The 13109-nt window shown below is 42.9% G+C and overlaps 4 non-coding genes across 4 annotated transcripts; 3 read left to right on the top strand and 1 right to left on the bottom strand.

Annotated features, from left to right (window-relative positions):
* Positions 1 to 571: 571 nt before the first annotated feature.
* LOC112059118 (small nucleolar RNA U3) lies at positions 572 to 785 on the top strand. The gene has a single exon (XR_002888344.2). It is a non-coding gene; the product is annotated as a small nucleolar RNA U3 (small nucleolar RNA).
* Positions 786 to 6252: 5467 nt separating this feature from the next.
* Positions 6253 to 6466, top strand: LOC112059124 (small nucleolar RNA U3). The gene has a single exon (XR_002888350.2). It is a non-coding gene; the product is annotated as a small nucleolar RNA U3 (small nucleolar RNA).
* Positions 6467 to 7853: 1387 nt separating this feature from the next.
* LOC112059122 (small nucleolar RNA U3) lies at positions 7854 to 8070 on the bottom strand. The gene has a single exon (XR_002888348.2). It is a non-coding gene; the product is annotated as a small nucleolar RNA U3 (small nucleolar RNA).
* Positions 8071 to 12173: 4103 nt separating this feature from the next.
* Positions 12174 to 12387, top strand: LOC112059126 (small nucleolar RNA U3). The gene has a single exon (XR_002888352.2). It is a non-coding gene; the product is annotated as a small nucleolar RNA U3 (small nucleolar RNA).
* Positions 12388 to 13109: the final 722 nt, after the last annotated feature.

Below are 13109 nucleotides of genomic sequence, written 5' to 3'. Positions count from 1 at the left end.
AAATTAAAGTCCAGATTAGTGAGGTATTTCTCTCTAGTTATAGCCCCCACATGTTCTGTCTTAAATTATTCAGCAACTATGTCTATAGATGACAGTGAGCAGCAATAGCATTTAGACCCAGATCCACAAAGATAGTCACCTGAAGCCCAGATTTAGACACTTAAGTCCCAGTTTTAGACACCACTTTGACCCATAACACTCCCTTTTTTAGCCCAGCTCTTTATCTGCCTTGGATAAATATGTAGCATCACTGAGCCAGAGAAAGCTTGTGAGAAAGACTCTATAGGATAGCGGTCTTAGGAATCACAGAGCATGGAGAAGAAGAAGATTGGTGGAGTGGCCTGTCTGTGTCTTCAGTTTATGCAAATGAAAGGGGATGGCTACTTTGAGCAGCTTTGCTTTGATAGGCAGCCTAGGGAAGCGGGCCATGGAGGGCAGAGTTGAGACCCAGGTTCTATTCACATGGGGCTTCTCATAGTGCTCTCTGTCTCGTGAAGGCCAAATTCTAGGAACCACCAGTTAGAGGGCAATGCGCTAGAATGGCCTGTGACTGGCAGGGGACAAGCTAGTTAAGACTATGCTTTTAGGGATCATTTCTCTAGTTGGTGACTGGAGAAGGATGGCTGTGAAAAGCTGATCTTGCTAACCACAATGAAGAGTTGTAGTGTTTCCTTCTGAGCATGACAATAGCAGAAAGTGCTGTTCTATGACAGTTGCTTTCTGCTGTAGAAGAATGCCCTGTTTTTCCTGAGAAGAACAGGGGAAGGTTACGCAGTCTGAGTGGCTAGCTTTGAGCCTGTTTTGCTGGGTGTGAAAAAGAGAGTGTATAGCTCTCAAAAGCTATATTGTTTGTGGGTTTGGTGTGCTGAGCAACTTTCTTCTAGTCTGTGATGCTGTATGGAATGTAGATGACCATTTATAATATTATTGATACCAATTTTACAAAACTGCAATGAGTCTTACAAGATATGCCATGTAAGGTATCAGTGGAAAAGTTATGGTTTGCTAAGTATGATAATCTTGTTTATATGCATATATCATCTTTGTATCATGAGCAGGGGTGGCTCCAGGCACCAATGCAGCAAACGTGTGCCTAGGGTGGCAAGCTGCAGGGGGCGGCCTGCCAGTCGCTGTGAGGGCAGCAGGCAGGCGGCTTTCGGCGGCGTGTCTGCGGGAGGTCCACTGGTCCCATGGCTTTGGTGGCAATTCGGCAGTGGGGACACCGATGGCATGGCACCGGCGGACCTCCCGCAGGCATGCTGCTGAATCCGCGTGGCCAGCGGACCGCCCACATGCGCGCCACCAAAAGCCGCCTGCCTGCCATGCTTGGGGCAGCAAAAAACATAGAGCCGCCCCTGATCATGAGTTATAAATATGTGTAATATATCTGTGACGTTGCACTCCATATGTTTAATAAAAATGTGTTTATAAGTGTGGATATGATGTAACTGGAATATGCTTTATGCAAACGGTCTCTTGTAAGGTATCATTACAAAGGTTATGATCTACTAAATGTATTCATCCTATTTGTATGCATGTATCAGTTTTATATCTGAAGTTATGAGCATTAGCTCTATGCTTGTATTTGAAGTGTTTGCTGTAGGAAACACATAAGGGAGGTTTGGCTAACATATCGTGAAGGGACCATTCAAGTAACTGGAAGTACTTAACTAACAATGAACTTTGGGAGACACCAATCCACATCTGAGTTTTCCTGGGAACGTTCAAACTAACATGTAAACAATGGCGTTGGCCTGCAAAAAGCCCATTCATGGACATGTGTCTTGCCCATGTGGCTACAAACTTTATCTTGTTGCTGTGATTTTGCACTGAAGAACAAATGGCTTTCCACCCACAATAGAGAGAATATAAAAGGCCCTGGAAGCCTCTCCATTTAAGCCCCAGTCATGTGGAATCCCCTGCTTTTCACCTAAGATGCCTGCTGGAAATAACAAGATCTGTACCAGAGGAAAAGATTGGGCCCAGACTAGAAAGAAGCTTATTGGAACATCTCTGAAGGTGAGATTTACTTGTACTCAGTTTCTTAATGTATTAGGCTTAGACTTGCATGTTTTGTTTTATTTTGCTTGGTAACTTACTTTGTTCTATCTGTTATTACTTGAAACCACTTAAATCCTACTTTTTATACTTAATCAAATCACTTTTGTTTATTAATTAACCTAGAGAAAGTGATTAATACCTGGGGAGCAAACAGCAGTGCATGTCTCTCTATCAGTGTTATAGAGGGCAGACAATTTATGAGTTTATCCTGTATAACCTTCATACAGAATAAAATGGACTTATTTGGGGTTTGGGTCCCATTGGGAACTGGGTGTCTGGGTGCTGGAGACAGGTGACCTGCTGAGCAGTTTTTGGTTAAAGTCTGCAGTTTTGGGGGTGTGGACTGTCTGTGTCTTCAGTTTATGCAAATGAAAGAGGATGACTACTTAGAGCAGCTTTGCTTTGGTAGGCAGCCTATGGAAGAGAGCGGTGGATGGTAGAGCTGAGAGCTAGAATCTGCTCACATGGGGCTTCTCGTAGTGCTCTCTGTCTTGTAAAGGCCAAATTGTAGCAACCACCAGTGTGAGGGCAATGCGCTAGAATGGCCTTTGACTGGCAGGCAATATGCTAGTTAGGGCCAGGCCCTCTCAGAACTCTAGAGAGGGCTAGGCTATTTTCAGTTTTTAAGGCCCTTAGCCATAATGAAAATAAAAATTGACAACACATGAAAACAATTAGACCACCAAAAAAAAGTGAGATTTTATTTGAATAATTTTTTATTTAACCACTGTTTTTCTAGCCTTTTTCTGTGCAAATACTCTAATTATTGAAAAAAAGAATCTAGTTTTCATGCAATATCACAGTTGGTATTAAGCATGGCAAGCCCATTCAGATGCTTTTGTTCCATAGTTGAACAGTATAGTTCTTTACCTACTTCAACATGTTGAAGGTGCGTTCATCTGAAGCCACTGATGCAGGCAAATTGACAAAAATGCGCAGTGCAATTGTGACATTAGGAAACACCCTCAAGAGTCCAAGTCTGAGTATTTCTTGAAGCAAATTCTTTTGTCTTACAATCCAATTTAAAGTTCATGGAATATATTTGTTTGAGAAAGATGACTTCGTCACTGAGATCTTTTGAGATTTCTTTGTTGTACTGTTGCTGAAATTGTTCAGTTGCAGAAAGTAGATCCTCATTACTCAGTCTGTTGAACTGCCAAAGAAACCCCAAAAGGGTACAAATTAGTCTCAGTGACTCAAATCGATATGTAAGACCTGATTGAATACAGTCAGTGATGACAAGGAAGACACTGACCCTATAATGCTGCTCGGCATCAGATTCAGTAGATAAGTTGCAATTGGTGGAGAACTTAGAAGAAATGCCAATATTCTGTGCTACTGATTTGGACTCAGTCAGGATCGCATCCCATTGTTCACAAATCTGTTGAATGCCATTGATAAGACTTTCAATGTTATCCCTCTCAACATCAAGTGTAGCATTGTGTGCTTCAATTACCAGATTAGTTTGGTGGATCATTGTAAGTAGCTTCATCCACAAAAATGACATCAGAATTCATTCAAATTTGAACATGTGTTTCTGAATAGACTGAAGTTCAGTTGGAGCCTGTGCAGTGAGATTGAGAGATTCAAGCTCATTTAAAGCCTTTCTCACTGAATTCAAATGCTGCGCAACTGGTTGAACACCATCAATCCATGCAGACCATCTAGTTTTGGACATCCCATGCAGTGAAACAGGAAGATATTGCTTCAGAATTCCCCACCTTTGGGGACTGCTACTGAAGAGATGGTACATTTGCTGAACAGTTCCAAAGTAAGTAATTGCCTCCTCGCATGATTCAGCACAGTCAACACCTACAAGGTTAGTGTGTGGTTTCCACAGCTGATGAAAATACAGTTTGAATTATGCTCAAGCAGAACTGCTTGTACACCTTTGTACTTCCCAGCCATATTAGATCCGTTGTTATAGGCTTGACCAATGCAGACTTGAAAATCTAACTTAAAACCTTCTAGAATTGCTAGTACTCAAGCAGTAATTTCTTTTTCAGTTTTTCTCGTGAAATTATCAAACAAAATAAACCTTTCCTCAATTGAAAATTTTGAGCTGTCTACAATCTTAATATATTGAATAACCATAGTAGTTTGTTCCTTGTGAGAACAACAGGGAGTGGCATCAACAATGATTGAAAAATACTTGGCATTTCGAATCTCATCAAGAATTGTTTGTACAAATGACCCACATAGGTCAATAAACTCGTTTTGTATGTGTGGAGAGAGAATCAGTTTGCATGCGCTTTTGACTCTCTTGCGATTCTCGAACACATTCAACATGCTCTGATAAAAGTGGGTCATATTTGCTGAGGAGCTCAACTATGCCTAGAAGGTTTCCATTTGCACAATCACCAATATGTTGACTGGAACCAAAGAAAACCAATCCCTACTCAGAAAGAAAAAGGATGACATTCAGGATGTACTCAAGACGTTTTTTCCAGTTATTAGTTTCTGTAGAGAGTTCAGTCAAGAGTAAATTCTCAACAAACTTTCAGCTGATGCTGCCCTACTGGCTGATTTCTATGCAACATAGTTTTCTTTGTGTGACGTTGAACTCTCATGTGAAGGTATTTGGTCTTTCAACTTCCTCCAACCTCTGTTGATGCTCCATCCTGATTGATCAGAGAGAACTGATGCATTTGCAGCACTTTTGTTCAAAATGAAGTAGGGTGCACAGTACAGAGATTGTTTTTCTGTACTCCAGCATAATCAGTCTCTTATGCAGATCTCACCATTTGGAAGAGTTTTTTTCAGCAGACGAGTAGGTAAAGCATGATTATCAGCATCTCGTGGAATGTTACTTGGAATTTCAAAACAATTAATTGGAAGAAAAGATTGCATTTGGGCAGCATTGCTCTTGTCAATAATTCCAATGTCAGTCACAGTCAAACCTGTAGTACACATGAATTACTCTTGCTGCATAAGATCTACATCTTCCTGTTGCTGTTGAGTTTCTTGATCGTACACAGGATCTTCTGCTGCATCTGTTATAGTTCGCACATCTCCTTCTTGACTACTGTCCTCATGTTCAAGTATTGGCATTGAAATATCTCCTGTTGCAGTTGTGGAGTTTTCATTATCTGTAGCATTGTTTGTTGGGGAAGGTATGTTTTCTAGTGGTTTGAGAAATGAAGTTATTGGCTTTGAGCACTTAGGTGCTGCTTCACTCAGTTGTTTTCACCGTCTCTTGTTTGCACCAATTTCAAATCTCCTCTTCATAGTGATCTAGCTGGTCAGTATGTAGCCTAGCCACACTTGAAATATTTTGCTGTAAATAAGTAGCTTATCTACACTTGAAATTTTCTACTGTAAACATGTACACAAATGCTGAATGGTACACAAATGCTGAAAAGACTTAAAACGAAGGAATACTAATTAAGAACACAAAATGAAACAGTCAGACAGGTTATTATCCGTATCACTGAATTAAAACTCAAGCATGCAAGGTATAATATAACAGGCTGAGCTGAAGACAAAGGGATGACATATATATAGTAAACACAGACATGGATACAGACAGAGGGATAATGTCAAAAAATTTCAAACATGTGTCCTCACGAAACTCACTGTACGAGATTATCCTCACAAATGTTCACCTTGAATCTGGGCCTATAGACTATGAAAGTCTATGATGATAGCCAAACTACCAAGCTAGGGCTCAACCAACAAACCAGTCACTACTTTTAGCTACCATATGAGATAATAATGATGAATTCTCACACACAAATAATTCCTTAGTCAACTAGACATAAAACTATGAAGACATTAAAATGTAACAATTCTGTACCTTTCAACACGCACTTGATCCAGCACCAGCCACTAATTCTCTATAATCAGCTGCTCTGAGAGGATACGTTCATCATGGTCTAATCTTGTGCCATCAGAACCGATATTTTTTTTTAATATTTATGAACATTTTTAAATCTTTAATATGACAAAATCTATATCAGTTAACAAAAAAAATATGTCTTTTACCAAATCACATCTCTTATTTGCTTAAACTTGCAGTTCTAAGCTGAGAGAGTGTGTCACATTTTGGGCCGATAGGGATGCACATAAAAACAAGTTGTGAAACTTATCAAATGCCAAAAAATTAACAAGTGTCTAAATTTGGGGCCCCTTTTGAGCTTGAGGCCCAGGGCAAATGGCTCTCCTGGCCCCCCTGTCTGATTGGCCCTGGTTAAGACTATGCTTTCAGGGGTCATTTCTCTAGTTGGCGACTGGAGGAGGGTGGCTGTGAAAAGCTGATCTTGCTAATCACGATGAGGAGTTATAGCACTTCCTTCTGAACATGAAAATGGCAGAGACTGCTGTTCCATGTCAGCTGCTTTCTGCTGTGGAAGAGTGTCTTGCTCTTCCGGAGAAGAGTGGGGGAAGGGTGCATAGTCTGAGTGGTTAGCTATGAGCTTGTTTTGCTGGGTGTGTGTCATGGAGTGTGGGGGAGTCAGGGCTCTGGACCCCTCCCCCCCACACACACTTCCTGCGATTCATCGTGACTCTCAGCCAGCCAGTAAAACAGAAGGTTTATTAGACGATAGGAAAACAGTAAAAAACAGAGCTTGTAGGTACAGAGAACAGGACCCCTCCGTCAGGTCCATCTTGGGGGTAGGAAGCCCAGACTCCTGTTCAGGACCTCCCTTCATTTCCCCAGCCAGCTCTAAACTGAAACCCCCTTCAGCCCGTCCTCTGGCCTTTCATACAGCAGCTCGAAAGGGAAGAACCCTTTGGATTCCTGGGGCACTTCCCTGTACCGCGGGGGGGCAGGTACTTGTCCCAGTCCTGCGGATGCTGATTCATCAAGGGAGGCTGCACATAGGAGAGCAGATTCTCCTAAAAATGGTGGTTAACACTGTAGTTAGATTCACCATCCAGTCACAAACTGTGCTCGTGATCCCCCACACTGGTTATCAAGAAGCTAAAAAAATAATAATCACACAACCCCCTTTATTGCAGCCCAGTCTCTGCCTCCAAATCAGCAAATAGACCCGGGACTGTGAGAAGTTATTTAAAACTCTATTCACTACACAAAATGGATCTCAAAAGGACCAGCCACATTACCAGATCAACATTCATCTGGATCTTACCCAAAATATCATGCTGCCAGTCAATCCTTTAGTATCTGAAAGTAAAGGTTTTATTATAAACAAAAAGAGAAGAGAGTTGTTAAATGGTGAAAGCAATCAGATACCTACAGATGACTTCACAGTCCAGATATCAGGTTCTAAGCAACATTGGTGAGTTTGCTGGCTTGTAAAGTCCCTCTGGAACACTTCCGAAGCTTGGATGGACCATTGAGTGCTTTGTTCAAAGCTTCAGTTTGTAGAGAAGTTACTCCAGAGGTGAGAAGCAGGACTGAAGACAAAATGGAGAAGATGCGGCTGCCTTTTTATATCCTTTGCCATGTGACTTGTACATAGAATCATAGAATTGGAAGGAACCTCAAGAGGTCATCTAGTCCAGGCCCCTGCACTCATGGCAGGACTAAGTATTATCTAGACAAGGGGGTCTCAAACTCTGGGTCAGCACCCCAAAGTGGGTCACAAACAGATTTTAATAGGGTCACCAGGACTGGTGTTAGAATTGCTGGGGTCCAGGGCCAAGGCCAAGGCCAAGGCCCTTCAGCCCTGTGCAGGTGGGCTAAAATTATATGCTCCCTGCCCAGGGCAGAAATAGACATAGCATTTCACTGCTGGGGGCTCAACACACCAAACCCACAAACAGCACAGCTCCTAAAAATCCTACTTCACCTCTTTTTCATACTAAGCAAAACAAGCTCAAAGCTAACTACTCAGACTGTGCATCCTTCTCCTGCTCTTCTCAGGAAGAAGAACAAGACACTCTTCCACAGCAGAAAACAACTGTCATAGGACAGCACTCTCTACTATTTTCATGCTCAGAAGGAAACACTACAACTCCTTATTGTGGTTAGCAAGATCAGCTTTTCACAGCCACCCTTCTCTAGTCACCAACTAGAGAAATGATCCCTAAAAGCATAATCTTAACCAGCTTGTCCCCTGCCAGTCACAGGCCATTCTAGCGCATTGCCCTCTAACTGGTGGTTCCTAGAATTTGGCCTTCATGAGACAGAGAGCACTACGAGAAGCCCCGCATAAGCAGAACCTGTCTCTCAACTCTGCCCTCCATGGCCCCCTTCCCTAGGCTGCCCATCAAAGCAAAGCTGCTCAAAGCAGCCATCTCCTTTCATTTGCATAAACTGAAGACACAGACAGGCCACTCCACCAATCTTCCCCTTCTCCCTGCTCTGGGATGCCTAAGACAACAATCCTCTAGCTAGCCAAGGCAAGAGCTCTCTAGAAACGCCTGCCTTTGCAGTTTTGGACACCCACGTCATGTTTCTTTGGCACCACAGACCAAAATTGTGAAAGCAGTGGGGAGCCAGGCTGACCAACAAGGGGTGTTTCCTGAACCTGAGGATCAGTCTCACTGTTCCCAGGGAGCAGGAACTCCCAACTTTTCTGGAAACCACTCTAGAAGCTTTGACTTAAAAGCAATTATACATGGCCGTAGGCTTTCCTTTGAACCAGGCCAGAGTCCAGAGAAACCCTATCAAAATTTCAAACATATCTCCCCTCAGCCTTCTTTTGGTTAGGCTACACAAGCCAAGCTCTTTGAGTCTCCTTTTATAAAACAGGTTTTCCATTCCTTGGATCATCCTATTAGCACTTCTCTGTACATGTTCCTATTTGAATTCATCCTTCTTAAACAAGGGAGACCAGAACTGCACACAGTATTCCAGATAAGGTCTTACCAGTGCCTTGTATAATGATATTAACACCTCCTTATCTCTACTGGAAATACCTCGGCTAATGCATCCCAAGACCGCATTAGCTTTTTTCATGGCCATATCACACTGGCAGCTCATAGTCATCCTGTAATCAACCAATACTCCGAGGTCCTTCTCCTCCTCTGTTACTTCCAACTGATGAGTCCCCAGCTTATAACAAAAATTCTTGTTATTGATCCCTAAATGCATGACCTTGCACTTTTCACTATTAAATTTCATCCTATTACTATTACTCCAGTTTACAAGGTCATCCAGATCTTCCTGTATGATATCCCAGTCCTTCTCTGTATTGGCAATACCTCCCAGCTTTGTGTCATCCGCAAACTTTATTAGCATACTCCCACTTATTGTGCCACGGTCAGTAATAAAAAGATTAAATAAGATTGGTCCAAAAACCAATCCCTGAGGAACTCCACTAGTAATCTCCCTCCAGCCTGACAGTAGTGTTTCCTTCTGAGCATGAAAATGGCAGAGACTGGTGTTCTATGGCAGCTGCTTTCTTCTGTAGAAGAGTGTCTTGTTCTCAGGAGTGCCGCCAGCTTTTCTGCCGCTCTAGGGTGGCAGAAAGTCCCGCCCTGAAATGCCGCCCCCCACAGAGGCGGCGGAAGGTCCCGCCGCCGAAATACCGCCGCGGTCACCGCCCCCCAAATTGTAGCACCCTATGTGACCGCCGAGGTCGCCTAATGGGTTGCGCCGGCCCTGCTTGTTCTTCCTGAGAAAAGCAGGGAAAGGGTGCACAGTCTGAGTAGTTAGCTTTGAGCTTGTTTTGCTGGGTGTGAAAAAGAGCGAGGGTATGGTTCTTAGGAGCTGTGTTGTTTGTGGGTTTGGTATGCTGAACCCCCAGCAGTGAAATGCTATGTCCACTTTCAGTTGCTCTCGTGACGGAGCTGCACTTTTCCAAAGACTTTAGAGAAGGGTTTTCTTTGTGAGTGCTGTGTTTTTGTTAGTTTTTTGCTCCTGATCTTTGTAGTCAGAAGATTTACCATAAAAGGATTGTCTTTTTTCTCTTGCTTATTCTGCCTTATCTTCAGAGCTATTTCTGTTCCTCCATTAAGTCGGACAGTTCCTTTCTCTATGACACCTGTCTGTTCTCCTGCACATTGGGATGAATGGATGATGCTTCCCTATTAACACCACTGGAGCCACTGATGCTTGGGAAGATTTTGTCTGTTCCCACCTGGCATTTTGGAGATCAGGAGGACAGCAGCCTGTATTCCCACCATTCATGCTTTGTGAGGAGCCTAGAACACGCTACCAACTCTAGGTGACGTGCAGCCGAGCAACTTTCTTCCAGTCTGTGATGCTGTATGGAATGTGGGTAACCATTTATAATATTATTGATACCAATTTTACAAAATTGCAATGAATCTTACAACATATGCCATGTAAGGTATCAGTGGAAAAGTTATGATTTGCTAAGTATGACAATCTTGTTTATATCTGCAAAAAGAACAGGAGTATTTGTGGCACTTTAGAGACTAACAAATTTATTTGAGCATAAGCTTTCATGGGCTAAAACCCACTTCATCGGATGCATGCAGTGGAAAATACAGTAGGAAGATGTATGTATAGACAGAGAACATGAAACATGAAACATGAGACTTGCGTCTGATGAAGTGGGCATTCACCCACGAAAGCTTATGCTCCAATACTTCTGTTAGTCTTAAAGGTGCCACAGGACCCATGTTGCTTTTTACAGATTCAGACTAACACAGCTACCCCTCTGATACTAGTCTGTGAAAGAAGCTTATTGGAACATCTCTGAGGGTGAGATTTACTTGTACTCAGATGCTTAATGTATTAGACTTGTGTGTTTTATTTTGTTTTGGTTGGTAACTTACTTTGTTCTGTCTCTTATTACTTGAAACCACTTAAATCCTATTTTTTATACTTAATAAAATCACTTTTGTTTATTAATTAACCCAGAGTAAGTGATTAATACCTGGGGGATCAAACAGCTGTTCATATCTGTCTATCAGTGTTATAGAGGGCAGATAGTTTATGAGTTTACCCTGGATAAGCTTTATACAGAGTAAAATGGATTTATTTGGGGTTTGGATCCCATTGGGAACTGGGTGTCTGGGTGCTGGAGATAGGAGACCTGCTGAGCAGTTTTTGGTTAAAATCTACATTTTTGGGGGCATGGACCAGTCCTGGGTCTGTGTTTGCAGCTGGCTAGCATGTCTGGCTCAACAAGGCAGGGTTTTGGAGTCCCAAGCTGGCAGGGAAAACATGCTCAGAGGCAAATTCAGCAAGGGGGTCTCTGTGACCGAACCCATCACAATATCTGCATCTCAAACTTGTGGTGTTACCCTCAGACAGATTGGCATCAGCACTATCTATTCCAGGGGTTCTCAAACTGAGGGGCATGACCCCTCAGGAGGCTACAAGGTGGTTACATGGCGGTAGGGTAGGATCAGAAGAACATTTTGTGAGTGAATAGAGTTTTAAATAACTTCTTACATCACTGGATCTATTTGCTGATTTGGAGTCAGAGACCGGGCTGTAATAAAGGGGGTTGTGTGATTATTATTATTTTTTAGCTTCTTGATAACCAATGGGGGGATCACAAGCACAGTTTGTGACTGGATAGTGATTCTAACTATAGTGTCAACCACCAGTTTTGGGAGAATCTGCTCTCCTTTGTACAACCTGCCCTGACCTTGGTATTTTCAGCATTAGCTTCTCTAGGCACCGCGGGTCATACAGATGAATAGTAATTTGAAATTTTGACAGGGTTTCTCTGGTCTGGTTCAAAAGAAAGCCTACGGCCATGTATACTTGCTTTGAAGTTAAAGCTTCTGGAGTGGTTTCCAGAAAAACTGAGAAGTCCTGCTCCCTAGAGAATGGTGAGACTAACCCTTAGGTTCAGGAAATACCCCTTGTTGGAGAGTCTGGCTCCCCACTGCTGACTTTCTCCATTATGGTCTGTGGTGCCAAAGAAACATTACTAGGATGTCCAAAACTGAATAGGCAGGCGTTTCTAGAGAGCTCTTGCCTTGGCCAGCCAGAGGATTGTTGTCTTAGGCATCACAGAGTAGGGAGAAGGGGAAGATTGGTGGAGTGGCCTGTCTGTGTCTTCAGTTTATGCAAATGAAAGGGGATGGCTGCTTTGAGCAGCTTTGCTTTGATAGGCAGCCCACGGAAGGGGGCCATGGCAGGCAGAGTTGAGAGACAGGTTCTGCTCACGTGGGGCTTCTCCTAATGCTCTCTGTCTCATGAAGGCCAAATTCTAGCAACCACCAGTTAGAGGGTAATGCTCTAGAATGACCTGTGACTGACAGGGGCTATGCTGGTTAAAGCTATGCTTTCAGGGATCATTTTTCTAGTTGGTGAGTGGAGATGGGTGATTATGAATAGTTGATCTTGCTAATCCTAATGAGGAGTTGTAGTGTTTCCTTCTGAGCATAAAAATGGTAGAGAGCACTGTTCTGTGACAGCTGTTTTCTGCTGTGGAAGAGTGTCTTGTTCTTCCTGAGAAAAGCAGGGGAAGGGTGCACAGTCTGAGTGGTTAGCTTTGAGCTTGTCTTGCTAGGTGTGAAAAAGAGTTTAGATGTGATGGCTTAGAGCTGTACTGTCTGTGGGTTTGGTGTGCTGATTATTTCTCAATGAAATGCTTTGTCTGCTTTTAATTGCCATGTGATTAGGCTGCCTTTTTCCAAAGGGTTTAGACAAGGGCTTTCTTTATGTATATACTGTGTTTTCATTATGTCTGTGCTCCTAATCTGTGCACCGAACAGATTTACTTTAAGAAGATTGTTCTTTTTTTTCCTTTTGCTTGTTCTGTTTCATCATAAGAGTGGCCATATTGGTCAGACCAAAGGTCCCTCTAGCTTAGTATTCTTTTCTTCCGATAGTGGTCAGTGACCAGTGCTTCGGAGGGAATGAACAGAACAGGTAATCATCAAGTGATCCATACCCTGGTTCCTATTCCCAGCTTCTGGAAAACAGAGGCTTGAGACACCATCCCTGCCCATCCTGGCTAATAGCCATTGATGGACCTACACTTCATGAATTTATCTACTTCTTTTTTGAACCCTGTTATAGTCTTGGCCTTCACAAGGCAGAGTTAGAATCATAGAATCATAGAATCATAGAATATCAGAGTTGGAAGGGACCTCAAGAGGTCATCTAGTCCAACCCCCTGCTCAAAGCAGGACCAATTCCCAGCTAAATCATCCCAGCCAGGGCTTTGTCAAGCCGGGCCTTAAAAACCTCCAAGGAAGGAGACTCC

The sequence above is a fragment of the Chrysemys picta genome, chromosome 2 (assembly GCF_011386835.1).
Source record: "Chrysemys picta bellii isolate R12L10 chromosome 2, ASM1138683v2, whole genome shotgun sequence".
Taxonomy (NCBI): Eukaryota; Metazoa; Chordata; order Testudines; family Emydidae; genus Chrysemys; species Chrysemys picta.
This window is presented reverse-complemented; position numbering and strand designations above follow the sequence as displayed.